The following is a 27255-nucleotide window of genomic DNA, read 5'->3' as shown; positions in this document are numbered from 1 at the left end:
TAAAGTGTTGTCCCTCCGGGTTGGTTATTCTCAGGCCTGCGCCCGCACCTTCGTCGTTAGAAGCTCCGTCTGTGAACAGCTTCCAGACTTCGTCTTTTTGTTGATCGACGGGGGCTTCAACCTCTCTTTTGCATTCCTCTTCTTTTCTTGAGGGATTTCCGCGATGAAGTCTGCCAAGACTTGTCCCTTGATTGCTGGCCTTGGTTTGTATTCGATGGCATGTTCTCCCAACTCTATTGCCCATTTTGCAAGCCTCCCAGATAATTCTGGTTTGCTTAGTACATTTTGTAGGCGAAAGTTAGTGAGAACATGTATTGTGTGTCCTTGAAAGTATCTCCTTAAACGGCGCGCTGTCTGGACCAAAGATAGAACCAATTTTTCCAAGGTGGAATATCTTGTTTCTGCGTCCGCGAGGGTGCGACTTATGTAGTAAATGGGCGTTTGAGCGCCGTTTATTTCCACCATTAAGACAGCGCTAACCGTTCTTTCTGACGCTGCTAGGTATACTATCGGCGGCTCTCCAGCTTTGGGGGCTGTTAGCGTTGGTAGTTCCGCCAGGCGCGTCTTAATTTCTTGAAATGATTTTTCCGCTTCTTCTGTCCACCGAAACTGAGATCTCTTGAGGCAATTCCTCAAGGTTGACATGAACGGAAAAGATTTTTCAGCATGAGTTGACAAAAATCTGTTCAGCGCGACTAATCGACCATTAAGTGTTTGCACTTGCTTGATAGAATTTGGTGAAGGCATTTTTAACACAGCCTCTAGTTTTTTTGGGTTGGCTCTGAAGCCGCCATTTGTTACTACTACTCCTAGGAATTTTCCTTCTTCAATTCCGAAGGAACATTTTCCTGGGTTAAGCTTCATGCTGATTGACCTTAGCGTTTTGAAGGTTTCTTCGATGTCTTTCAACATTGTTACCTCCGTTTTGCTTTTAACGACTAAGTCGTCCATGTATACCTCTAGGTTTCTTCCAATTTGAGATTTGAATTCTCTGTCCATCAATCGCTGGTATGTAGACCCAGCGTTTTTGAGACCGAATGACATCATCTTATAACAATATGTTCCGCTATTTGTTCGGAACGCCGTTTTATCTTGGTCTCTTGCCGCCATGTGGACTTTATATGCGTCCAGAAAACATTTAAACTGAAATGGTACCAATGCGTCTACCTTGAGGTCAATTTCTGGCAATGGGTAACAATCTTTTGGGCATGCTTTGTTGAGGTCTTTGAAGTCAATACACACGCGCCATTGGCCGTTTGCCTTGGGTACCATTACTGGGTTGGCTACCCATGTTTGGTACTGAATTTCTCGGATTATGCTTGCATCTATTAATTGCTGGACTTGTTCATCACAAGCTTTTGCTTGTTCTGGTCCCATCCTCCTCCTTTTTTGTACAACCGGGATGAAAGTTGGGTTGACTTTTAATTCATGTTCCGATTTGCTTCTTGGGACCCCTGTCATGTCCGCTGGGGTCCAAGCGAAAACATCAATGTTCCTGACTAACAAGCTTTTGAGCGCCGCACGCGCTTCTTTAGAGATGGTTGGTCCAATGGTTATGCTTTGTTCTGGGAATTCTTTGTTGAGCACCCATTTTTCCACTTCTCTAGTTTTGCTGGTTTTCAGCATCTTCTGTGGCGGTGTTTTTCTTTCCGCCATGTTGAATTCTTTGTTGGCGTGGATCATTGCTATCCCGTTGGTGTTGGCACCCCCAATATTCCATGCGCTGTTGACGGAGTAGCATTAAAATCGCCAATAGCCTCTCTTCCCAGGATTATGTCATACTGTGGGTGAGGAGTCTCCATCACCAGGAAATCAACGTCTTCCATTCGTGAAAGGAGTCCGTCACTTAACACGACTGTGAATGTCAGCTGTCCCAGCGGGTACTCAATGCTCTGGTTGAAACCCGCGATTGGAGCGTTGACAGCTGTTAATTGATGCCTGTCTTTTTCTTCTAATAAGTCGAAACACTGGCGGTACATGATGTTGGATGTTGCTCCCGCATCGACAAAGAATCGTGGAGTCCTGTAGTTGCCGAATACGACTGTGATCACCAAAGGTGCTTTTTTGTTTGGACCTCCTCTTACTTTTAGGAAGATGACTTGCTCTTCCTTCCATACCGCCCACTCTGTTTGCCTTCTTTTCTTGGTCTGAGCTTTACCTGAGATCATATTGGCATGAAGATCTTTGATTTTCTTATCTGGCCTTCCGCCATCTTTGGGGAGTGGACGTCTGTATTTTCCCTTCATGTTTCTAACGAGGTGATCCAACTTTCCGTTTTTCACGTATTCTTCGATTGCGTCTTTCAAGTTGACACACTGGTTCGTTGTGTGGCCATGTTATTCATGAAAGTCACAGTAACTTTTCATGTCTGTGTTCGGCCCCTGTTTGACTGGTGCCGGCTTCTTTAGTTGGATCCCTTCACTGTACATGATATGGGTTGAGCTTTTTGTCAGCGGGGGTCCATCTGGATGCATTCGTCTGGGGTGCATTCATCTGACCCTTTTGTCTAGCTTTAAAAGGTTCAAATGTGGTGGAATCTCTGTCGCTGTTTAACCTTGACCATACGGAGGACATTCGTTTGCCCTGGCGGGCTCTATTGATGTCATTTCTGGCGTCGTTCTTTGCCAGTTCTTTCCCCAAGCTTTTTTCCATTCGCGCGTACCTTTTGGCCGCGTTTATGACATCGTCCCATCGTTGCGGCATGCCATCTCTTCCCGTAAGGTTACGAATAAGGTCGTCACACTTCACGTTTTGGCGAAAGGTTGCCCGCAACAGTTCTTCACTTATGACGCCGATGTTCAGGCCTTCCTGGTTAAATCTGGTGATGAAATCTTCTAGTGTTTCGTTCTCTCTTCTAACCACATTCAGAATGTCTGCTGGATCACTGATGTGTCGCCGTTGCTGGCTAAACTGTTGGGTAAACTTTTTTGCTAAGTCTTCCCAGCTTATAATCTGCCCATCTGGCAACCTTTCAAACCATGCTCTGGCATCTCCGACTAGTGTCAGCGTAAAAATGTGGCACCATAGCGGCATGGTCCACCCTGATACTAACCCAACAGCTGGAAGGTTTGCAAATGATCGTCTGGATTTGAAATACCATCATATTGGCCTACCGTTGGCGGGATTTTAGGATTTTCTGGTAATTCTGCTTCGGCTATTCTTGCCACAAAATTTGATTTCCTCGCCGACGTTGTTGGTCGGTATGGTTTGGAAAAATCTACCGCCGCTTCTGGATGGTATTTTACCAATTTTTTGGTGTCTAAACCTTTCCAGCTTTCTTCATAGTCTGGGTCGTCTAGGCGTGAGTCTGCCTTGAGATTCGACCGCTGCGAATTTTCTCCTGCTTTGCTGTTTTGCTTAGCAGGAGGCGTTTTGACGATTGGTGTTTTTGCACGAATCGGCGTTGAGTTTTCTTCATATTCTTCTTCTTCGTTGCTTCTAGAGGCTGTATCGAACAGTGATCTAGGTTTCACAACGGACGCCATTTTTTCTCGTACTTTATCTTTCAGTTTTTGTTGCTCTGCTTCGAGCCACGCCATGATGTCTGGCGGCATAGTTGCTTTGGAACGTGCTTTGGTTTTTTCTTTATCTGTGATGGTAGGGTGAATGGTGGAGGCGTTAAGGAGACCTTAACCTGTACCCCCAACCTCCAGATTTTCGATATTTCCTTCTTGGTTGGCCTTCTAGCCAACCTCTTTTGGTGTGGTCTTGCCACTCATCTGAGTCAAGAACGGAGTGAATTACTATTCTAGCTATATGCACGGATGGCGCCAATGAAGAAACACATATCCACCCCTCAAGGTCTAACACGTTAGTCCGAGGGTTATGGTTCAGTATTCCCCACGATGGGTTATAAAACCTTCTTGGCGCAGACAAGTGTATCCTGCAAAACAGAACACCGTGAGCTCGTTACGAGGAATGGAGGGATTCTCTCGAAACTACCCTTCGGCGTGAGAATCAGTACTTGATAGTACAAGTTGATATATTTAAGTAGTAATAACAAGAGAGAGTATATCCTTTACCATTTGGAGGTTTATTGGTATTTATAGCCGGAGGAGAGAGAGTGTGACCAACTACCTTGTCAGGTTTTCCACCAATAATATTCTCCACCAGTGCGGTCGCGGTGGTTGGTGGAAGTTGGTGGGCATCATGGCCTTTTGACAAGAACGTGGTTGTACTGTTTGTACCGTCCTTTATGTGTTGTCCAATCCCCATTGGTTTGGTGTTTATCCCAATGTGGGTTGCCACCTTTTTGTCCCATGCTGGAGGGACCTTTGTATTACCATTCCCGAGGTGTCAGGAAAAGTTTTATATTGGACTACACTCTTTGCGCCATGCACTACGTCTGTCGTAAGTGACATCCCGGCGCCTAGTGTTCCCCCAGCGTATTAACTTAGTGTTATACTTTGTTAAATGGTGGGTTTCATACCCTACCTCTAGGGGTGAGCAAGATAAGGGTCGGACCCTTGAAACCCGGTTACCCGACTCGCAAAACCCTTAGTTAGACCCGACTATATAATATGAGTAGGGTAAAGGGTATTTAAATTTCACCTTAAAGGGTAAAATGGTTTCAAGTGTCCGACCCTTTTTCAAACCCTTGACCCGTTTACTAGTTTCTAGATATATATCAGATTCGCGATTAATCTGAAATTTAGGAGAGATTTCTATTTCATATATGATTCATCCGAATTTTCCTAATTACTAAGAAAAATAAAAATAAATGGTCATACTTCTGATTAGAAACATATATATATATATATATATAGGAATCACTGAATTGCTCTCTACATGTAATTGTAAATGTGAATATTATATGCACCAGTTCAAATGGATGATTAACTTTCCAAGTTAGACTTTACTATATTATTAAATGAAAATATAATTGTTCTATGATTCATATATTAAAGTCATATATGAGATATGCAACTAGTAAACGCGGAAAAAGAGATGTGATTACTGTCTTAAAGGGTAAAAGGGTTGGACCCATAAAACCTTTATTTATACCCGACCCTTTTATTGTTTAAAGGGTAGGGTTACGGGTCCATGTTTCTTCCTAAAAGGGTAAAGGGTCCGAGTAGGGCATTAGGTAAAAGGGTAGGGTCTTACCCTTTGAACAGCCCTACCTACCTCTACATATACATATACAAATGTATCTACTAGAACATAAAAAAGAGAGAAACATGCGCAAACTCGTGTTTGTGCGCAAGCTCGTGTAACACAAACACAAACATCTCTATCTCTATATATAATAAAAGAAAACAGGTTCTGACACGTGTCACCACCACATGCATTTGGAACACGTGTCACTAGAGATGGCCAAAAAAACCGGTTGGGGAACCGGTTTACCGGTTTAAACCGGAAACCGGTTTTTACGAAAACCGGTTTTTTAAAAACCGGTTTGACCGGTTTACAAACCGCCGGTTCGTCTTTCGGTTACAAGTTCTAGATCCAAAACCGGTTAACGAACCGGTTAATGGAAAAACCGGTTTTTTTTATTAACCGGTTATGGAAAAACCGGTTAACCGGTTTATAAAAAAACCGGTTTTTGACCGTTGTGGAAAAACCGGTTAACCGGTTTCTCCATAACCGGTTAACCGGTTAAAAACCGGTTTTTGAACGTTGTATAACGGCTATATGCCCGTTTTTTTTGTTTTTGGACCGTTTTTTTTTTTTTTACCATTTTACCCCCACAAACATCTATATATAGTTTAGGTTGGGTATTGGTTAGATCACACTCGATTATACAACTCCAAACGCTCTAAACGTTTATTTCATACGCGATTATTTTGTTATCTCACGCTCAATTATACCACATTACCACTCCATACGCTCTTATTTCGTAGTCGTTTATTTCATACTCGAGTATACCACTCTTATTTCGTAGTCGATTATCATGGCCTCCCAAAGTGCTGCTTCATCCGTCAACATGGGTGCCTCGAACACGGGAGAAACGTTCGTTCGGGTCATCCCCACGAAACGAAACCATGATGTTTGGCAACATTTCGACCTATGCGAAATGTCTAACGGTAGCCAAAAAGCTCGATGCAAACATTGTTTGAAGTTTTATGGCAAAGATGCAAACTCCACTTTAAAAGCGCATGTACAAAGGCTCTTTTGCAAGGCATTGAAGGACGAATCGGGAAGTAGTTCGCAGCCGCAGATGACGAATCAAGGAGCGGTGTTTACGTACGACGTTGAAGCGGTACGTCAACAGTTTTCAAACTTTGTGATTCAACAAACACTTCCTTTCAACCACTTCGACAACCCTCAATTCACGGAGATGATGCAAAACTATGTTCAACCACGCTACCAACACGTAAGTCGTTCGACCCTTAGAAGAGATTGTCTTAAAGTATGGAAAAACGCTAAATCCGAACTAATTTCATACTTTTCAAACTTACAAACTGGTGTAAACTTAACAACGGATGTGTGGTCGGTACCTCATGGTTCGCCCGACTCATACATTTGTGTGACGGCTCATTGGGTTGACCCCGAGTCGTGGCAAATGATGAAACGAACCGTTGCGTTTCAATTGTTTGATTACCCGCACACGGGTAGAAATATTTTTCAAATATTGGATAAAGTCATTCGACAATACAAGATTGAACATAAAATCTTTTCAATTTCGTTTGATAACGCGTCCAACAATACGGCCGCGGTTGGCCATTTAAAATTAAAGTATAAACCTATTTGTGATGGAGCGTTTTTTCATAGCCGATGCATTGCACATATTATCAACTTGGCCGTGCAAGATGGGTTAAACGTGATCGAAACGCAAAGAAACAATTTTAAAAGAATGTTACGAGATGTTTTTAGCAACAATAAAACATTTTCAAGATACAAAAAATTTTGTGTAGAAGCTAATTGTCAATGGTTGGGGCCAAATTGGGATTGTCCAACAAGATGGAACTCGACTTGTAATATGTTTGAGAAAGCCATCCAACAAAAAGAATCATTAATTGCGTTTCATCAAATTTTGTCAAGTAGGGGTAAATGTGCACCGTACGATCCTAGAAACTGGTTATTGATTGAGATCGTTACGGAGGTCCTTCAAATTTTTAAATCTTGCACAACTAGTTTATCCGGGGTTTACTATCCAACAAGCCCCATTGCTTTACCAAAAATTGCTGTCATGTGCACAAAGTTGAGTGAACTTCATTGTAGGGGTGCACCTTATTTTGATATGGGTGTAAAAATGAAAGAAAAATTTAGAAAATATTTTCAAGAACTACCCGCTGTTTTGACATGTGCTGCTGCGTTAAACCCTTGCATCAATGTTGGTGGTGTTGAAGCTTTAATATAAAAAATTTGTGATGAGCTAGGGTTAAACGACGATCAAAACCCATATTATAGCCAAACTTTAAAGAATGCTTTCAACACCACCTTGTCAAACATGTATGATGTCTACCTTACAAAATACGGGTCGTCTTCCCAAATTCATGACTCGTTAAGAGCTGTTGCCCAATCCCAATCCCAAACCGACCTTGAAATGGGGATGTACTACATGATTTGGGAAGACGCCGGTAAACGTCAAAAGGTAAACACCCCAAGCAGTGAACTTGGAAGGTATGGTGGTACCAACTTTGTGAAACACATGACTCCGGATGAATTTAGAAGTCTTGATTTGCTGGCTTGGTGGAGAGGTAAGGAGGATGAGTTTCCGATCCTCGCCGCCATGGCCAAAGATTTACTAACGGTCCAAGCTTCCACGGTAGCTTCGGAGTCTGCTTTTTCTGTTTCTGGCAGGGTTATATCGATTAGGAGGACTCGACTCACTGCACCAGCTATAGAGATGTCGATTTGCTACAAGGATTACTTGGACTCTTTAGATAGGGCACAACATCAACGCTCACTCGAGGGGGAAATGGAGTATGAAGCGGGCTTGTATGAAGACGGGGTCAATGAAGGACACACTCAACCAATGACCGATGAAGAGACGATTACCTAAGAAATAGCTCGGGATCGGGTAGCGAAGAAAATTAGTTAAATAAACAGCAAACATGGAGGCAAATCATGAGTAAGAAACAGCAAGTTGTTCATGTAATCGTGTCTAAGCATTCTTTTTCCTAATATGTGCTCTTATTTACTTGTTGATTTGGATTTTTCTAATTTAGTTAAAGAAACAGCAAACATGGAGGCAAATCATGAACAAACTGCGATTGGGAACAACAGGAGCATCTGCTAGTTCACGATTTAATGTTTGTATTTTTGAGTTAAATCATGAACAACAGTTCTTGGCAGAGATTTCTTCAGTGTTAATGATTTAATGTTTGTATTTTTGAGTTACGAATATGCGATAACGATTTAATGTTTGTATTTTTAATGTAAAAACTATAAATGAAAGTTATGTGTTTTTAATCTTTGGTTTGTTGAAAACACATTCACCAACACACACTCATACACATCTTCCAAGCAAAGAACCCTAACAACGAAAGCAAAGAATGGCTTCGGTCAGTCCGTTTTGCCTTGTAGTTACCGTTTTGCCTTGTAGTTACCGGTTTGTTTATACTGTGAAAAAATAATGGTCTTCATTAAGTACAAAATATAAAAAACAAATATTCGTATTTGAAACCGCGAAATTTAAAAAAAAAAAAAACCGGTTAATAAAAAAACCGGTTCTAACCGGTTTCTAAACCGGTCCTAACCGGTTAGACCGGTTAGGGTTTTGACAGCAAAAAACCGGTTAATAACCGGTCCGGTTATTAACCGAACCGGTTTTTTTCCGGGCCAAAAAAAACCGGTCCGGTTAATAACCGAACCGGTTTTTTTAAAAAAACCGGTTTGTGCACCTCTACGTGTCACTAGCAGGTTGTATTTTATAATGTGTTCACAAATTAGAAGGCCACGTCTCCTAAAACCTTTTTTGGAATCTTCCTATGCAATCTTTATGTAGGTTTCTCCGATTCTCATTCAAAATTCAAAATTTGAAACCCATACCCTACCTTTATCCTCTATCTTTCTCTCTCTCTCTCTCTCTGCATCAAACTTGAAGAACCGATCACAGATCTAACTCTTGCCAAAGATTTTCGTCACCACCAACCGTCGGTTCCTAGGGCAGAAACGCCGCTGTCGTACCACTAAATCACCGGAAACCCGTCCCTGGCCGCCAACATCCTCCTGCTCTCGAGACAACCGGAGCTCTCTCCTTCACCCACCTAACCGCCGGCCAGTAACCACCATCGTTAACGGCTTTTTCCACTTTAGGTTCTAATTTCTTCACCATGTTATTTTTTTGTTCTTGGTTTTGATTATTTCTTCCATTTCAGGTTCCAATTCCACCATTTTGCTACTTAATGACTGATCTAAATCATCATCATCTCCATGAATCGGGTAATACACTTTCCTTTTTTTTATTAGGGTTCAGCTTTGCAATCTTTTGGTTAATTGATTAAATTGTTATGAATTTAATTCAGGGGCATTTTGGTACACATGGGTTTTATAGATAAAATTTGAGTAATGGTGAACTGGTGGTTTTGATCATGTTTATATTCGTAGGATGTTTATCTTCATGTTGCTGTTGATTTTACAAACCTTTTAAATTTTATTTAGTTATGTTTAAGTGAGAAAGGAGTTGTCATTTGATGTATAATATACTTATATATATATATATAACTATATTATTTTGTTCTATGATAATAGAGGTGGAAAAAATTGGGTGATTTCGACCACAAAAGTGTGCTCGAATCACTTTTAATTTTTATTTGGATTTAAAAGATCTTTTGTGAATTATAATGGCATTTATGTTCGTGTTTGGTCATTTAACTTTAACCAAACATGGACATATAATCTGATATATGTTTGTTCGTTAATGTTTTGAAGCAAAATGTTTCTTCTATGGCAGGCGATGCACACGAAAGAGATATTGTTGCTGGGAGGATAGTTAAAGTACGCCAATGTGAAGCAAGAGGATAGGAAAAAAATTAGTATCAATACACATTTAAGGTTTGTTAACTGTTATGGTTACATGTAGTGCCATAAAACGTTTTAAATTTGTAATCTTTTTAGTAGTTACCTTACATATGTGAGTGTTATTTTCGTTTCTTTCAGGGTTGTTGATTTCGATCTTCGTATGATTGTTGCATTGCAAGAGGCATGCTTCGCACTAGGTAAATAGCATCCTCAACATCTTAAATTTTCTAATTATGTTGGTTTATTATAATGTCTGGTAGGCAGGGCTTCTATTTCGTGCTAACTGCTCTATTTTGGTAGGCTCAAAACGAGTCATTCTTTATTAAAACTGTTTTTGAAATTATTATTTTGTGATTATATGAAAGTTTTATGTGTATAATATATACGCACAAAAACATACACACATCTAGGATCAATTTATGTGATTATTTTGGAATATAAGGCAGGCCCATTTTTTTCGATTTCTGTTGGTTTTTTATTTTGGTTTAAATATAAAAGAATCAAAGTTAATCCGGTAATATGATAAATTTTTTGTTTGGTTAACGGGTAAAAAAATAGGTTTTAATTATTTGGTCAAATTTAATCCGCTAACAAGTCAACTTTTTGTTTCATTAATGAGTGAAAGAAAGGTTTTTATTATATGGTCAAGGTATATGTTAAATTTGTTGGAACTTTTATTCATTCTAAATTTTATTTTTTTTATTGGGTGAAACATATAATGTCCGGGTCAACCTGCGAGGTTTAAATTGTTTGGTTAAGGGTTTGAAAACCTAGGTTCAACGGCTCGGTTCTTAATTTAGCTTTGTTATTTATTTTTGCTTTTTTTCATGATAATCATAAGTAGGGGTGTTCACGATTCGGTTTCAAACCGTGAAACCGCACAAACCGGTCTTTGGTTCGGTTTCCCAGTTGGTTTCTGTTTTTAACTTTCGGTCGGTTGATTTAAAGGTGTATGCAAAAAAACAACTGTAAAAGTAAAAGGTCAAAAGTCAGACATGGAAAGACTATATTTAATTATGATGCAAGTCTTGATCTTTTTCAATATTCAAAATTCATTTGTTCGGCCCTGTTTTATTTTAGTAAACATTGGGCCAAAACCACTATTTGATTCAAAAATTGTTTCACAAATGGGAGATTTATATGATTGATAGGTTTATTATTATTATTACTACTACTACTACTACTACTATTATTATTATATGTTCACAAATCAACATGTTATAATATTTATGAGTTATTTTAATTTTCATAAGAAACATATTTAAAATTTCAAAATATAAAATATTTTGAAGTTACAATGCTTTCAGGTAAACAAAAAAGGGGACCAAAATACCCTTATGTTTTTTAATCTAGGGCGTGCCGAGCTCGAGCTTGTCTAGGCCCAAACTCGACTCGTCTTGAGAAGCTCTCGATGTTTAGTTATAATAAAGTAGACCAAAATACTCTTATTCACAGATTTCATAATAATGCGAGGTTGCATCTTTAAACCTCTTATTCATTAAATATTGTAATTTTATGCATTTTATTCTTTAGAAAATGTGTCTTTATAACTCATATTACAAAATCACTCCGTTGCTTTTTTTTTAATTATTTTTATGCCTTTCATTTATTTTTGAATAATTTTGTATATTTTGGTCAAAGTTTGCTTTTTTTGTGGTTGACCAAATTTTGGTCAGTGTTTACTTTTATTGAAAGACCTGCTTATTTAGTTCGTGCTAGCAAGCATAAGGGTATTTTGAGTATAACTGAGATTATGGAGATGGGTACGAATCTGGTATTGTTTTGGTTAATCATATTCAATATTGGGTCGAAAGTAAAAAAAGTTAGATGTACATATTTGTATCCAGTTTTTGGGAAAGTTTTGAGAATGTACTTGATGTCGGTTTAGCACTAATTTTCTATTCTATGACAACTGCATGATTCTTTTGTTTTTGTAATTTTGTTAAGGAGTAACAATCATTTTGACCCACTAGAGATAAAACATAAATTTTGATGCCCTTAACAAACTAAGGTTCTTAAGTGCAACTGACTCGTAATTGCTTGGAGATGTCGACGAGCTAAAGATCTGAATTAAACCCGACCCGGAAAAAGGGACCATTACAATCTTGTAAGATTCTTTACTTTTCTATTTTCTTGAAGCTTCCATTGCATAGTGAAAGCGGCATCTGAAACAATATTTTTGATGATTTTTTATTTGTAGAGACACCGGTATTGGAATGACTCGGGAAGAGCTTATAGACTGCCTTGGAACTATTGCTCAAAGTGTCACTTCCAAGTTCTTAATTGTTCTTAAGTTACTTCTCTCTTTTTTCTTATATAGCTAGCTATGCACTTATGCGCATCAGTGTCTTAAATGATTTTTTTAATGTTTTATCATGTTATAGGAGAACAAGGATCTTGGAAGTGATAATAGTTTGATTGGTCAATTTGGTGTCGGGTTGTATTCGGAAAAATTGATAAACTATTGGAAACCATCTCCACCTTCACTGCTTGGCACTTCCATACATACCAGGTGTGCATATTAATAAACTATTGGAAAAATTGAAGCCATAAATAATAATCAACTCACTCTCATTAGAAATCATATCCAGCTGTCACTTTTACTATATTTGGTGCTAGACTTAGGCTACTCTAACCCAAACACCATACGATTTCACATGTAGAATGTGTGTTGCATATCTAATGACAGCTCATGATGAGCTTAATGTTGTACTACACAAAATGATGTTTATCTATTTGGATATTAACACCAATGGGCTACCATATATAGCACACATCCTTTGTTTTCTCTTTTTCTTTTTCTTTTTTTTTTCCTGGTTAATTTGGTTTGTTTATAAATTTGAAGTTTTCTGATTGATCAAATTGCTTATGATATTGCACTTTAGTATATAAAAAAAATAATACTTAAACTATTTACTCAATATAACCGACTAATGTTTTTAATTGTTTTTGTATCTACATTTTGAATTTATAAGTGGATTACATTTTGACTAACAAATATATTATCTTTCATAATACAGAAACATCTATATAATGTGTGTAGAAGTGCATCAAAACTGCATGATTCGGTAGCTGCAAAGAGGATAGATCTTAATCAGTTGAGATTGAAGTTAAAGCTTATGCTCGGATTTAAACCAACAAGTAAGACAGTATATTTTAACTTATTTCTATTATTCCGTTTGTTTAGAGATGATAAAATGGTCAAAATGCGTATCTTTATTTTGATTTTATTTAAGTGGTTATGTCTAATCCTTTCAATTATAAATGTAGAAAGATCTGGTTCATGAGTGGGGTCAAGATTTTGCTCTACAGAAAGTTGTTGAGGTAATTAACCACCCCTTTCGTTTAATTTCGTCAATTTTTATAAAACAATACGAAGTTGATCATGTACTCTCTTATTATTATTGCCATTATTATTATTATTATATATTTTTGGTGGCATAGTCTGCACTTAAAAAGATCAAATCTGTCTTATCGAAATAAACATATAGACTTTAGGATGCAATGGGTCTGTTAAGAAATGGTCATTTTGGTTTGGTTCATATTTGTTTCAGCTCATATCTGGTTCATGCCATAACGAGTCTTTTCAACGAAATGGTGATTTTGATTCGTACCAGAAAGGGTCTTTTTATAAAATGATCATCATAAAGAGTCTTTTGGTGAAATGGTGATTTTGATTCAGATCAAAAAGGTTATTTTAGAAAATGATCATCTTGGTTCGGGGCAGTACGGGTTTTCAGAAAATACTAACAAGTTATTTATAAATCTACTTTTTTGTGATATTTTGTATCATATTACAACAATTTTACAACATTGTTGGTTTGTAAATTCCGCCATGGGGTTTGAAAAAAATAATAAAAGAAAACCTATGACTTTATTTGAATTGAATTGTTTAGAAAACTTAAACTGGTGTCCATCCATTGCTTATCAAAATGCTTTATACATTTTAGGTTTTGTCTAAGAGCCAATACTCCTGTGTTGAAAAAGTCCTAAGCTTGATTTTCTTTTGATCTTAACACAATTTTTTTCACTAATTTATAGTATGCAAATGAATTTGTTGTGATGTTATGTTTGTAGGCTGAAGCGAATGATGATGTGACGGTGGTGGGGATGACTAGACCGAAACGGTTACCTAATGAACTCTTTTATGACCTTGGTATCTATTGCAACAAAATTACAATGCTTTCAGGTAAACAAAAAAGGGGACCAAAATACCCTTATGTTTTATAATCTAGGGCGTGCCGAGCTCGAGCTTGTCTAGGCTCAAACTCGACTCGTCTTGAGAAGCTCTCGACGTTTAGTTATAATAAAGTAGACCAAAATACTCTTATTCACAGATTTCATAATAATGTGAGGTTACATCTTTAAACCTCTTATTCATTAAATATTGTAATTTTATGCATTTTATTCTCTAAAAAATGTGTCTTTATAACTCATATTACAAAATCACTCCGTTGCTTTGTTTTTAATTATTTTTATGCCTTTCATTTATTTTTGAATAATTTTGTATATTTTGGTCAAAGTTCACTTTTTTTTTGTGGTTGACCAAATTTTGGTCAACGTTTACTTTTATTGAAAGACCTGCTTATTTAGTTCGTGCTAGCAAGCATAAGGGTATTTTGAGTATAACTGAGATTATGGAAATGGGTAGGAATCTGGTATTGTTTTGGTTAATCATATTCAATATTGGTTCGAAAGTTAAAAAAGTTAGATGTACATATTTGTATCCAGTTTTTGGGAAAGTTTTGAGAATGTACTTGATGTCGGTTTAGCACTAATTTTCTATTCTATGACAACTGCATGATTCTTTTGTTTTGTAATTTTGTTAAGGAGTAACAATCCTTTTGACCCACTAGAGATAAAACATAATTTTTTATGGCTAACTATTTAACCTCACATCATAAGAGTAATTTAAAATAAAATGCATTATTGGACCTTAAAAAAATTGTGCATATTTGAATTAAGTTTTCGACTCATTTTTAGGTGTCCTTGATGTGATGTAGGTTTAGTAATTCTTATTAAGTGAAACTAAATACGTCTTATTTGGTTTTTATCTGTTTGCTTTGGAGTTAGATCTTTCTCTACAGATCCGGAAGCCGACGACAATATACAAAAGCCGTAGGCAAGTGCAGTGACATTTGAAAGTCTAGGGCATCACTATTATGACAGCTAACTAGGACAACAAAAGTATAACTACTATTTTGTGACCAACACTAAACAACATCCAGATGAATTATAGAGATTATAGACAAAAGAAAAAAAAATCTATTTTAGGTTATATGAAAAAAAAAACAGATAATTGATTTTTCTTGGTTACATAAATATGTAACTAAATTGTGAAACAGTTTTGAAATTGTAAACTTATCTTTATTTTTATAGTTGACCAATATGAATAGTGCTTATAGATTGAAATGAAAAAGTTAATAAACATGTTTAGGTAAGGTTAAGATTACTTTTCTACGTTCTTTTGAAGTTGAAACATAACTATACATCAAAAGAGGAAACATATGGAATGTATTAAGCTTTTAAACACTATTGAAACTTTTTTGGAAAGAGTGAACACTTCAAAATGTAAACGTGTACTTTTTGTCAAAAATGAAGTTTCTAATTTTTAAATATTTGAAATGTAAATCTTTTATTCAAAATTAAAAACATATATACTTTTAAACGAAAATGGAAATTTTATTATACCTTGACAGCATATATCATATGAGAATTTAAGTAGTCACAGTCTTTGATTAAAAATTGAAACAGTAATAACATTGTATGAAATATTTTGAATATTATAGTTTTAATGTATAAAATTTGATTTTTTAATTGTGAATATTATGAAATTATTTAATAAGTATAATAATGTTTTTTCTACCTAAACAAGTGACTTATATCATTTTCTAATAATACTTATAAATTTAAAATATTTATAACATGATATATGGACCTAACTTTTTTAAATTCAAGTTATTATGATAACATCAAATATAAGTTTGACAGAAACTACTCATCACAAAAAATAATAATATATATTTTTAGGTATATGAAACAAATTAATTAAATTGGATGATTGTTGATTAAATAAATATGTAATAAATATGAAACAATTTGAAATGAAAAGTTGCTAAACATATTTAGGTATGGTCAATATTACTTTTGTAGAACATTTTGGAGTTGAAAAATAACCATACATCATAAGAGGAAACGAACAAAATAAATTAAGCTTTTAAACACTATTCAAACTTTTTGGATAGGGTGAACACGTGACAATGTAAATTATTTTTTCTTAAAAATGAAGTTTCTATTTTTTAAATATGTGATATGTAAATCTTTGATTATAAATTAAAACAACAAATATATACTTTTAAACGAAATTGAAACTTTTATTATATCTTCACAACATACATCACAATAAAAAATGGAATCGATATGTGTCCAAGCATTGTAATTTAGTTACTTGGCTACATGCTAATTTGATTTTTAAAACTTCACAGATCATATTTAAAGTTACTGTGTTTACTTTATCCACTTCATATTTGAAGTTAAGGGCATGCTTGGGATTGAGTTTCAAAAATGTTTATTGACTTTTCAAAAAGCCATTTTGAAAAGCTTGGATTTGGGGCTTTTGAAAAATTGTTTTTTAACCCTATCAAGAAGCTAAATTAAGAAATATTTTTTGATTGCCAAACACATTTTAACTTATTTGCTTTTTGAAAACACTAATAAGCCAATAAGCATTTTTCAAACTCAATACCAAACATGCTCTAAATAATTTTCAAATTGTTAACCATACTAATTATGATGTAATTTTGTAAATGATGATGTAATTTTGTAAATGATAATATCTTTGAAATCTGAATTTGTCACCCGATTCAAAGGTTAAAATGGATTATTTGATGTGACAAATCTTTAAATACAAACATTATATTCTCTATAAAAAGTGTTTAGAAATTAGTAAATGGAAACCATGACATATATCTCTTAACAAATATACTTTTAATTGAATTTTATGGTTATATGTGTAATTGATTTTTATAAGTTTTACACATTTTATTATATATTGTTACTAATATATTTAAAAAAAGACATAATGTCAACTCGTGTAGCACATGGACATATAAGCTAGTTGTATTATAAACTATAAACAGGTTGAGAATTAACCACCATCATGAACCCGTTTTTAATCATTTCGTAATTATTTCTTTACTATTGTTGGTGACAATGAAATCATATTATTAAAAAGTAAAATATGAATATGATAAAAGTATGTGTGTGGAAAAAGCTCGATGACATAAAACCTTGTGTACTTATAAATAAATAACTTTGATGGGAAGGAGCAAAAGAGAACTGTATGCTTACAGTCGAATTGTTATGTCCCATCACTTGGATTATATACTTACATTTACATATGCGCACGCTTTCACGTAATATTTTTTTAATCAGAAAAAATATCATTTAAAAAGTATTTTAAAGGGGATGTTATATTCGCATACGTATTGGGGGTTTTATTGTTATTTTTCACGTTGTTATATAAACACCATACAAGTCGCATTGGTTCATATGGCTTGTATAGTGGATGTTTGAATAGGTCAATTAATGAAATAATGTGTGAATAATAAAGTCATTTTAAAAAGATATATTTTTCAAAGTAGCCTATTTTGACCATGTTTTTTCATAAATATCCCAAGACTAACCAAATTCCCAAAAGTAGCCTAAAAATTCCATCGGATCTGATTGAATTTTAACACCGTCCGACGTAACTTTTTAACCTTTAAAAACATGTCACGTGTCAATATATTAATGAATCCGACGGAATTTCTTAAAAAACCATATGGTTCGACGAAATTATTCATCTTCTACCTCTCAAACCTTAAACCTCTATAACCAACCTCCATCTCCATATTTCTTTCTTATTTCTCCACATAATCGAGCAAATCAATAGTGCAAATTATTTATTTTCTCAAGGATAACACAACCATAGTGTTCAATTTCACTCTGTAGCTCAAAATTGAACTCCCGAATTGAAAAATCTAGGGTTCGTCGGACAAATTAAACAGTCGGATCCGGTGGAAGCATAAACTGAACCGTCATATCTGACAGCTTATTATTACGTCGGTTAGTTTCATTAATCCGTCGAATCCGACGAAATAGTATGCTTCGTGGCGTGTCCTGATATGGTCATTAATTCGTCGTATCCGACAGGATTTTTAGGCTAGTTTTGGGATTTTGGTTTATCCTAGGATATTTCTGGAAAAGCTTGGTCAGAATAAGCTACTTTGAGAAATATCCTTTTAAAAACCGTCATGGTCAACATATTATAATATTATGTGAGTGAACATAAAGTAAACTTATTTATTAAGGTTTAGTTATAACTAACATCATGTTTAAGTTGATAGAGCGATAGACATAACAATTTTGTTTTAGAACGAAAAATGATGAGTTATGGTTAAACCCTCTTTCAAGCTCGTGATGAAATGAGTTGGGATATTCACTATGACGTCTTGTAAAACTACTATATACACGTTGCAGAGGAAATTTTGCTAAGAAAAAGTAGCAAATCGTGATGTCAATTAGGTTTATCAAGCAAATGAAATTGACGTATTTTTTCATGGCTGGAATTTTATAAGACACTGACTAAGAAGAAGCAACACAAGAAAAAAACGCTAAAACAAATAAATAATAAGAGCTAGGTTTTGCAACTAGGACACTTATTTAATGTTCACATTACAATTCTTATTTACAATCCGGAAAAATAAATAATTAACAATATTTGTCAAAAGTGTGCTCCCAAATCCCGATACTCATTAACCTTACCATATATCAAATTGTTTGGAGCTTCCAAGTAACTCATCAAGCAATCAGGATACATAATGGCTTTGAGCATTGATTTCTTAACCTTTGATACATATGCTAATGGTTTTGCCAGGTTGCAATGGCAATGCGTAATGGGGCATTTTAGGGCAGATAAAGCCCTTACATCATCCGCCGGAGACTATGGGGGCATTATAAGAGTATCAACGTTTATACAATAAAGCTCATATACGTTTTGAAGTGATAATGATTGAATGAGTATTATCCATCAAATATATTGTTTACTAAAAAAAGGTGATGATGATATGGCGGAAAGTGTCCTTTAAAGGGCATTAACCATTATGGTTTGCCTTAAGCTATGCTTTATATTTAATTTATTATCACTCTGGACCATTTGTCACATCAACGTCATCTTTAACTTTTCCTCTATCCTTTAATACCACCATTTAACCTATGTTATACTTCATTCTCTACTATTCAATTTGTTAATATTAGTTAAATACATAAAGAAATAAAAAAATGAAAAATATTTGATCGGTCGTGGCATCTTGGTCTAGCCCAGGAAGTCCCAACCAACTAGTGTCATTGGAAGAGGGACATGGTGTTTTAACGACATTGTTTGTGTTAACTCGGCATTACTAGCGGTGCTCCGTGAACCATAACCCTTAGCCTTAGCCTGGGTAATCAAAAATCTTATTACATAAATGTATATGCCATACGTTATTCAAAATTGTTGATTTGTGCCAAAAAGGCAATCTTAAGATTTAGGGATAGGAAATTTTGAATAGAAAGAAAGTTGATAGATTCATCATAAGAAAGTTCTAAGACCACCCGTACTGGGCGTCTTTTGGGTTGCTTTAACATGGAAAACGCGGGGGGTACACCGCCCCCCTTGCGTTATGTTGAAGCTTTTTTTTTGTGCGTTGTATACAAAACGCGGAGAATGGCACACTAATCAAAAATGGACCGTTGCTTTTTGACCGTCGGAGAATAAAAAAAAATATTTCCTATATATTAAAGGTGAAAGTACCATTTGGAGGTGTTGAAGGAGGTGAAGAAGAGTGATCGAGTGGCTGCTGCTCATTGAGTCTGGCGACCTTCTTCCAATTCGATTTAGCTTTGCTGCTGCTCATGGCTGTGTATCTATGTATCTAGCAAAGTGAGTGAGTGAGTAAGAGAAAAGGGGTTTCTTTCTTTATTTTATGGAATGGAAATATGGAATGCAGGAAGAAGAAATTAATAATAATAATAATAATAATAATAATAATAATAACAATAATAAACGAGCTATCCAAAGACGACCGAGAGTTCAATCTCTAAAAGCAATACAACCCGAGAGTCTTATTATTATTATTGTATTTTTCTTTTTTTTAATGTAGTTTTTTAATTTTATATTTAATTATTTAATGAATTATAAAAACAAAAAAAACAGTGACTGGGCGTCAAGTGGCGCATAAAGCCTGGATGTGAAGAGTTATGACTACAGCATGTTTTTGTACAAAACCATAACTCTGACTGTGTGCCACATGACGCATAACCCCTCCTTGGTAGTGGAGTTTTATGAATACACATGCTCTAATTGGTCATAAACATGGCGTGTGTCAAATGCCAAAGCTTACCAACTTCCAATGTAAATCTTTGATTATATGCCCTGTCTCTCACTTTTTTTGTGTGTTTTTAAAGATTCTTTTCAAAAGAAGAGACCACATAAGCCAGCAAGGTACCATGTGAGAAGACTACTTTTAATTTAATAACAAAGAAAATATATATGTAACTGGTACAACGTGCATTGAAATTTGTACCATCAAGTATACCCGTACAACTCACCCTTAAATCAATATTTTCATATTTTTTTTCAAAGATTAGTATTTGAATTTGAATTTGAATTTGGATCCTTTTCATTGCCATCAACAATAATAAACATGGTTGATTTTACTTTGGGAAATAATTTACATCAAGTGTTTTCTAGAATAAATAGAACCGTTCTAAAAATTTAACCAAATTCGAGCTCTTTTAGGTTAATGATCCAAACTCGAGTATAATCGAACTCGAGTGGTTTACACACTTATTAATTATTTCTGATCATCAGGATCTAATATCAGGATATAATGTTTGATATTGACATTGATGTTGCATATCACTTTATATACTTAATGTATTTAAGTGTATGCATGCATGTGTGATACAAAAACTCTCTTTGGTTGTGTAAGCTTTCTAGATCAAGCATCAAAGCTTTATGCAATACTTGTGGGGGATGTCTAAAGGCCCACAGGCTACCTAGCATAACACTATGGAATAAGCCCATTTTGTATGGTACCTTATTATTCCTTAACCTACTATCAAGCCATACCACCAAACATATTCCTCTGGCATGTTTCAAAGTTTAAATATGTTCCAAAAAATTCATGATTTTTTTAACCTTTTAATTTGGAGGATGTATTTGAATGTAGAGTTTATACGGTATTCAAAACATTATTAAAGAATGGTGGCAAAAGGTTTATTAACTCAAGCTTTTGGCTGGTTCTGTTTAAGTCCTGTGTACTTCAATAAATTTGAATCAATCTATTTTTCTTACTCGTTTGTTGAATTAATTACTTTTTCAACAATTTAAGAAAAATAGTTTGTAAAACTTGAATTTAAAATTTACCAATTTGATGGGTATAAATATAAAATATATAATACACGATAAGAATTACATTCAATTTATATGAAACTGATAATGATAGCCGTCTTGTGTACTTTGTTAGTAATTTTAGTAATTAAGGCCAATTTTCATTTAATTCGATTTACTTGAGACAAAAGAGAATTAAGAATAAGCAATACACAAGTTAAGATATGTGGAATACGCACTTGTACACAACACTTCTCATTTTATGGCACCTTGGAACAAGGCGGTTCAAGGCGAAAAGCCCCCTAGTGACCACGAGGTTCCAAAACCGTCCTCTTGGCATGGTCTGTGGCAACACTCTGGCGGGTCCAAACAAGAACATGGTCCATCCATGATAAGTGAGATCATAGCAAATTGAAGCTTGATATTCACTGGACTGTAGTATATTACTACAGATTAATATTCTCTTGAATCAATGGCAACTTGACTAGGTAGTGGTAACCGCTACCACTAGTAACATAGTACTCTTGATGGAGTTTTTTGCATAGGTTTTTTCGGCTGATGAAACACAAAAACTATCAACAAGTTTTAACCACAAACTTAATCGTTGTGTTAGTTCGCCACTTACATAAGAAAGATCTTTGTTCTGCTGCTCTGGTACACACGTTTTCATAAATAAAGGGGGTATTGGTTTTTAATATTTCCAAGTTTCACAAATTGGTTAATAACACTTCAAACTTTCACTTTGCCACCCCCAACTTTGACCCTATTTATTTTTATCACTCCCTCGCTAACGAACGACTAACATCGTTAGTGGAAACGCTAATGTGGACATGTAAATAACTGAGTTGGCATGCTTATGTGTTACATGTGGGTCCCACAAGGCCATCTCATCTCCTTCTTCATCATATTAGCCCTAATAACCTCCATCACCACCCACCAACCTCTATCTCCACTACCAACCTCCAACACCATCGGCCACCACCACTACTCATCCTCCAACTCCTCCACCACCACTCATCCTCTAACTCCTCCACCACTCAACTCATCCACCATTGATGCTCCTGGTGGTTAAGCGACCAACATATGGAGGTTATAGGAATGATCATGTAGTCACCGATGGGGTAGAGGCTACGACCGTACAATGGTGGCTGGCAACAACCCGTTTTTCCGATCTCAGTGGTGAAGGTATGTAAATCGGGTCAGATTAATGAAGATAGTGGTGGTTCCTGCAGGAGCATTCCTAGAACCTCCATATGTTGGTTGCTTAACCACCAGGAGCATCGATGGTGGAGGAGTTGAATGTAATTTGGTGAGTGGTGGAGGAGTTGTAGGATGAGTGGTGGTGGAGGTAGAGGTTGATGGATGGTGATGGAGGTGGCTAGAGCTAATATAATGAAGAAGGAGATGAGATAGCCTTGTGGGACCCACATGTAACACATAAGTATGCCAACTCAGTTATTTAAAAGTCTATATCAGCGTTTTCACTGACGAAGTTAGTCGTTCGTTAGCGAGGAAGTGATAATAGCAAATAGAGTCAAAGTTGGGAGTGATGGCTGAAAAAAAATGAAAGTTGAAAGTGTATTAACCAATTGGTGAAACTTGGGAGTATTAGAAACCAATACCCCTAAATAAAGTTGCATATTCGATCTTTTCTCTTGAAAATTTTGGATTTGAGTTTTAAAAAATATTATTGAAATGCCATAATTCTTAAATTATCTCATCGTGATTCGTTATAGATATGAGATATCCAATAACTTGAGTTGGGGGGACCGACAACTGTTCCCGAGTCAAGCCGGTGGGTTTGAGCTTGAGCTCGAAATTAAACGAGGCAGCTCAGCTAGGATCAAGCTTAATCTTGAAGTTAAACAAGCCTAAGATCGAGACAACAAGGCGAGCCATGGCCCGGGCCGAGCTTGGGACGAGTTTGGCTTGGTTATAAAAATGAGTTAACTCAACTCAAGTTGTATCAAATCAAGTTTTTTAGCTAGTTTATTCGAGCTTCAATCAACCGAGCTATGAGCACAGGCTTTGAGCCGTAAGGTTTTTGAACTGCCTCACCAGCTACAACCTTTTTCTCCAAAAGACATTTAACTTTATTTTTTTATTTAAAGTGTTTATAATTCAATTATACCCTTAAAATTCACAAGTCACGCTGAATTCTTGAAGCCCAGTATGCCGGCCCATGATAGATTGATAGCCATCAATTCTTTTTATTTATTCAATTTTTATTGCTAGCCCAATCTGAATTCTTAATGATAAATTGATAATGATCGTATAAGTACAACTAATCTAGTTATTTGGTTTTTAATTTTTCACATTTTATTTTGCTATACGTATATAGTAAAAACTACAAAATTCCTTAAAAGTACTTAACCACAATATATAGCTCTTTAAATATCTAACATAATAATATTAGGAATTCGTAAATAGATCACATGAGTGGTAACATTCGCATAACCTTTAATAAACCGTAACTTTGGATAATGAGTAAACTACGGTTTTCGTTTATATGGTTTGTCTAAATATGCGGTTTTAGTCAAATAGTTATAAATTTGCGATTTTTGTTCCTGTGGCTTCATTTCACTTGCAACTAAACCCGACCCCGCTAACCACGTTAACTCTGGTCGTTAAACCCATCAGGGTGCCTCTCACATTAGGGGCAGTTTTGTCCTTTTTTTTCCCAAATACACCCTAACCCCTCACGTGAGGGGGCTTGTGAATTAGGACTGAGGATTATTTGTGGAGAAAAAAGACAAATTTGACCCTCCTGTGATGGGTACGCTGATGAGTTTAAAGACAAGGCTTAACGGGGTTAGTGTAGTTGGGTTTAATTGCAAATGAAATGAAACTAGATGAACGAAAATCACAAATTTAAAACTATTGAAGTAAAACTGTATATTTAGATAAACCACAGTTTACTTTTGGATAATAGTTTGTATGAGAAGATAAATCGTTATTACAATATTAAGATGTTACATAAAAAGTCGCACCTTATAAAAACCATTCATACCCACTTCATAGAAACATATACTAATTCTTAAAATAAAGTTACGTTAAACGTTAATTATCAACCATGCATACTGGACATATGAATATTTTGTTGCCTTTTTTAATGTTAAATTGTGTGAAAAAAATCATAACATAAGATCTCTTATATTGTTTTGGAGATGAATAGTTTTTAGCCAGCAGTTCTCTAAATTTGGTGGTTGTAATGAAAATATTAATAATTATATATTGAGTTGTTTGTTCAATAATTTTATGTGACACGTAAATTTAAAGAAATCAACCGACAAAAGAATATAATATTCCATTTATCGTCGACTTCAACCACACAACTCCCACATGTTTTCAGTCAATTTATCGCATACCCTAAAATATATTAAAAAAATATTAAATATAAATTCTCAACGTTTAAAACGCGGAGTTTACTTGTAAATAAATTCTTCAAACCAATATCATATTCAATTCTTTTTAACAACAAATTCACTTTTTACCGTAATGAAAATCATGAATGCCATGATTGCCATCATCACCAAAATGTCTCTAAAGCATTCTCTAAATGTTTCTTTTTTAAAGACGTCAAGAGTTCAAATCTTGAAATAAAATTTTTTATCAATAATCTTATATGATCAGAAAAATCCATATTAAAAAAACAAATAATAAATATCACACCCTGGTTTCCGGTTTTGTGGTGAGCGGCATTTGTTGAATTTACACATTCCAAGTCGAACTATCACAAAACCGAAGTCTCAATAACACCTTTATATTTTGCAACAAAAGAATAAACTAATTGTCTAAAGTCTAAACATAATTAACAAAGGCCTATCCAATGCCATGCATTTCTCTTTTGTATAACAAACCAATGGCCTACTCTGTCCTCCATAATTAGGATTATTACCTTATATAGATTAAATCGGATAAACTTATGATAGTAAGTTTGTCTTTTAAACATATAAAATCGTTTCAAATACCATATAGTTTACAAACAAAGGGATCTTATGACAACGTATGACCCATGCATCCACCATTGAGGTTGACTACAACTCTGCCACCGAAGTGGACTTAAACACGATCGATAATTCGATACATAACCTCTTTTGGCACAACCCTCACTAGTAACAATCATACACCAAGATCACAAAACATTAACATTAACATTAACATTAACGCACACGCATTCAAACATTCATCATGTTTGATGAAAAACTAAAATAAAAATATAAGACACACATTGCTCACACATTTAACTTAATTTCCCAACTTTGCAAGTATTCCATCCCAAAATGTTAAACAAGGGCATAAAATCTCACAAGAAAAATAACTTCAACCCATTAACATGATTTATTAACTAATTCAAGACATGCAAGAACCCGTGCGCTCTATCTCAATCGTATCCTCGATTCCCGCTACCTAACAACTGTAAGAACCACTATTGAACTAGATCTTCCATCTCAAATACTGTATGAAATCTACAATTGTCGTCAGCCTATTGACTGTCTTGTCCTGTTGTCCACAACCGCCTTACGCCTATCACTTATGTCCTTAAATCGAATATTGCTAGCAAGCTCTGATGATCATCATAGCCCGCAGTTGTACACCGCAACCATAAAAACGACTTGAACAAAAAGTTACCGAGAAAAAGTGTTAAAATAGTTCAAAGATTCTTGTTAGGATGAACTAGAGAAAGATAATACTATTATAATTACAAGATAATAAATATTAGACATGCAACATACAATATATCCTGAGAAGTTGGTCTAGTAGTAAGAGGCATGTCCTTCTGTTCGATTCTCACTCGTGCCAGTTCGAAGGATATCTTGGTGAAGGACAAATCAAGGTTTAATCCTGGTTTTGAACCGAACCAGGAGCGAGAGTTTACAGATTCCATCTAGGTCCTAGAGATGCACAAACCGAATATTTTCAGGAACCAAAACTGGGTAAAGGTCAACAAAAGTCATAACCAAGCTCGGGTAGGAACCAGTTCCGGGTATAGTCAGATATTTGACCGGGTTTTTCAAGTATTTTTCGGGTAGGGTATGGTCGGCTTTTGACCGGGTATTTCCAGTTCCGGTTCCAAGTACAGTTCTGGTAGTTCTGGGGAGAAACCCAAAGCCCGGTCCCCGCTGGTAGGGTCAGGTCGGTTCGGGTCCAGAACCGGTTTTTTTGTGCACCTCTACCGGTCCTCGTGCATCAGGGGTATAGTCTCATAGCGATCGATTCAACCTTGAACATAACCTAAAAAAATTAAGTTTACACACGAGATTCTTTACTGTTAATTTTATTTTTCTAGAATACAATATGATCATATATTCATATGATTGTACTATTATGTTATGTTAGTGTCTTAGGACAAACGTAGTGGGGCGAAAGTTGGGGCGAAAAGGTGGTGGAACACCCCCCCCCCCCCCCCCCCCCCGGCGATTTATGGCGAAAAGGGGTGGGGGCGACATCTCCTTCTCGCCGTTTTTCCTTTCCTTTTTATTATCATTATATTGTTTGTGTGTTATATATATATCAAACCATAAAACCGTTACACCTTAAAAACAAAATTTTCACCCATTACTAATTGGCACCACATACACAATTTATTTCAATTTGTAACCCTTCACTGCGCATGAGCTTGCTACCCATTAACTTTCCTCCAAGTCCGTTACCAAAGTAAAGGAGATGATGACTTCTAATAATAATAATAATAATAATAATAGAAAGAAGTAAGTTAGCGTGTCATCATCTCCATCTCCATTCATTTCTCAGTCTTCTTCTCCGATCGATTCACTCATCACCATCACTAAACTCTAACTCCAAATTTGTTTGTTATGCTCTTCATCGGTTATCATCAAGGTCAATTCCACTTCATTTCAACCCTTTAATTGCTTTATTTTTCTGTATGATCAATTTAGGGTTCGTGGATCTAATTTGATCAATTCCGATCA

The sequence above is a fragment of the Bidens hawaiensis genome, unplaced genomic scaffold, assembly GCF_021521415.1.
Source record: "Bidens hawaiensis isolate Kalapana, Puna unplaced genomic scaffold, B.hawaiensis_p1.1 tig00007413_1, whole genome shotgun sequence".
NCBI lineage: Eukaryota > Viridiplantae > Streptophyta > Magnoliopsida > Asterales > Asteraceae > Bidens > Bidens hawaiensis.
This window is presented reverse-complemented; position numbering follows the sequence as displayed.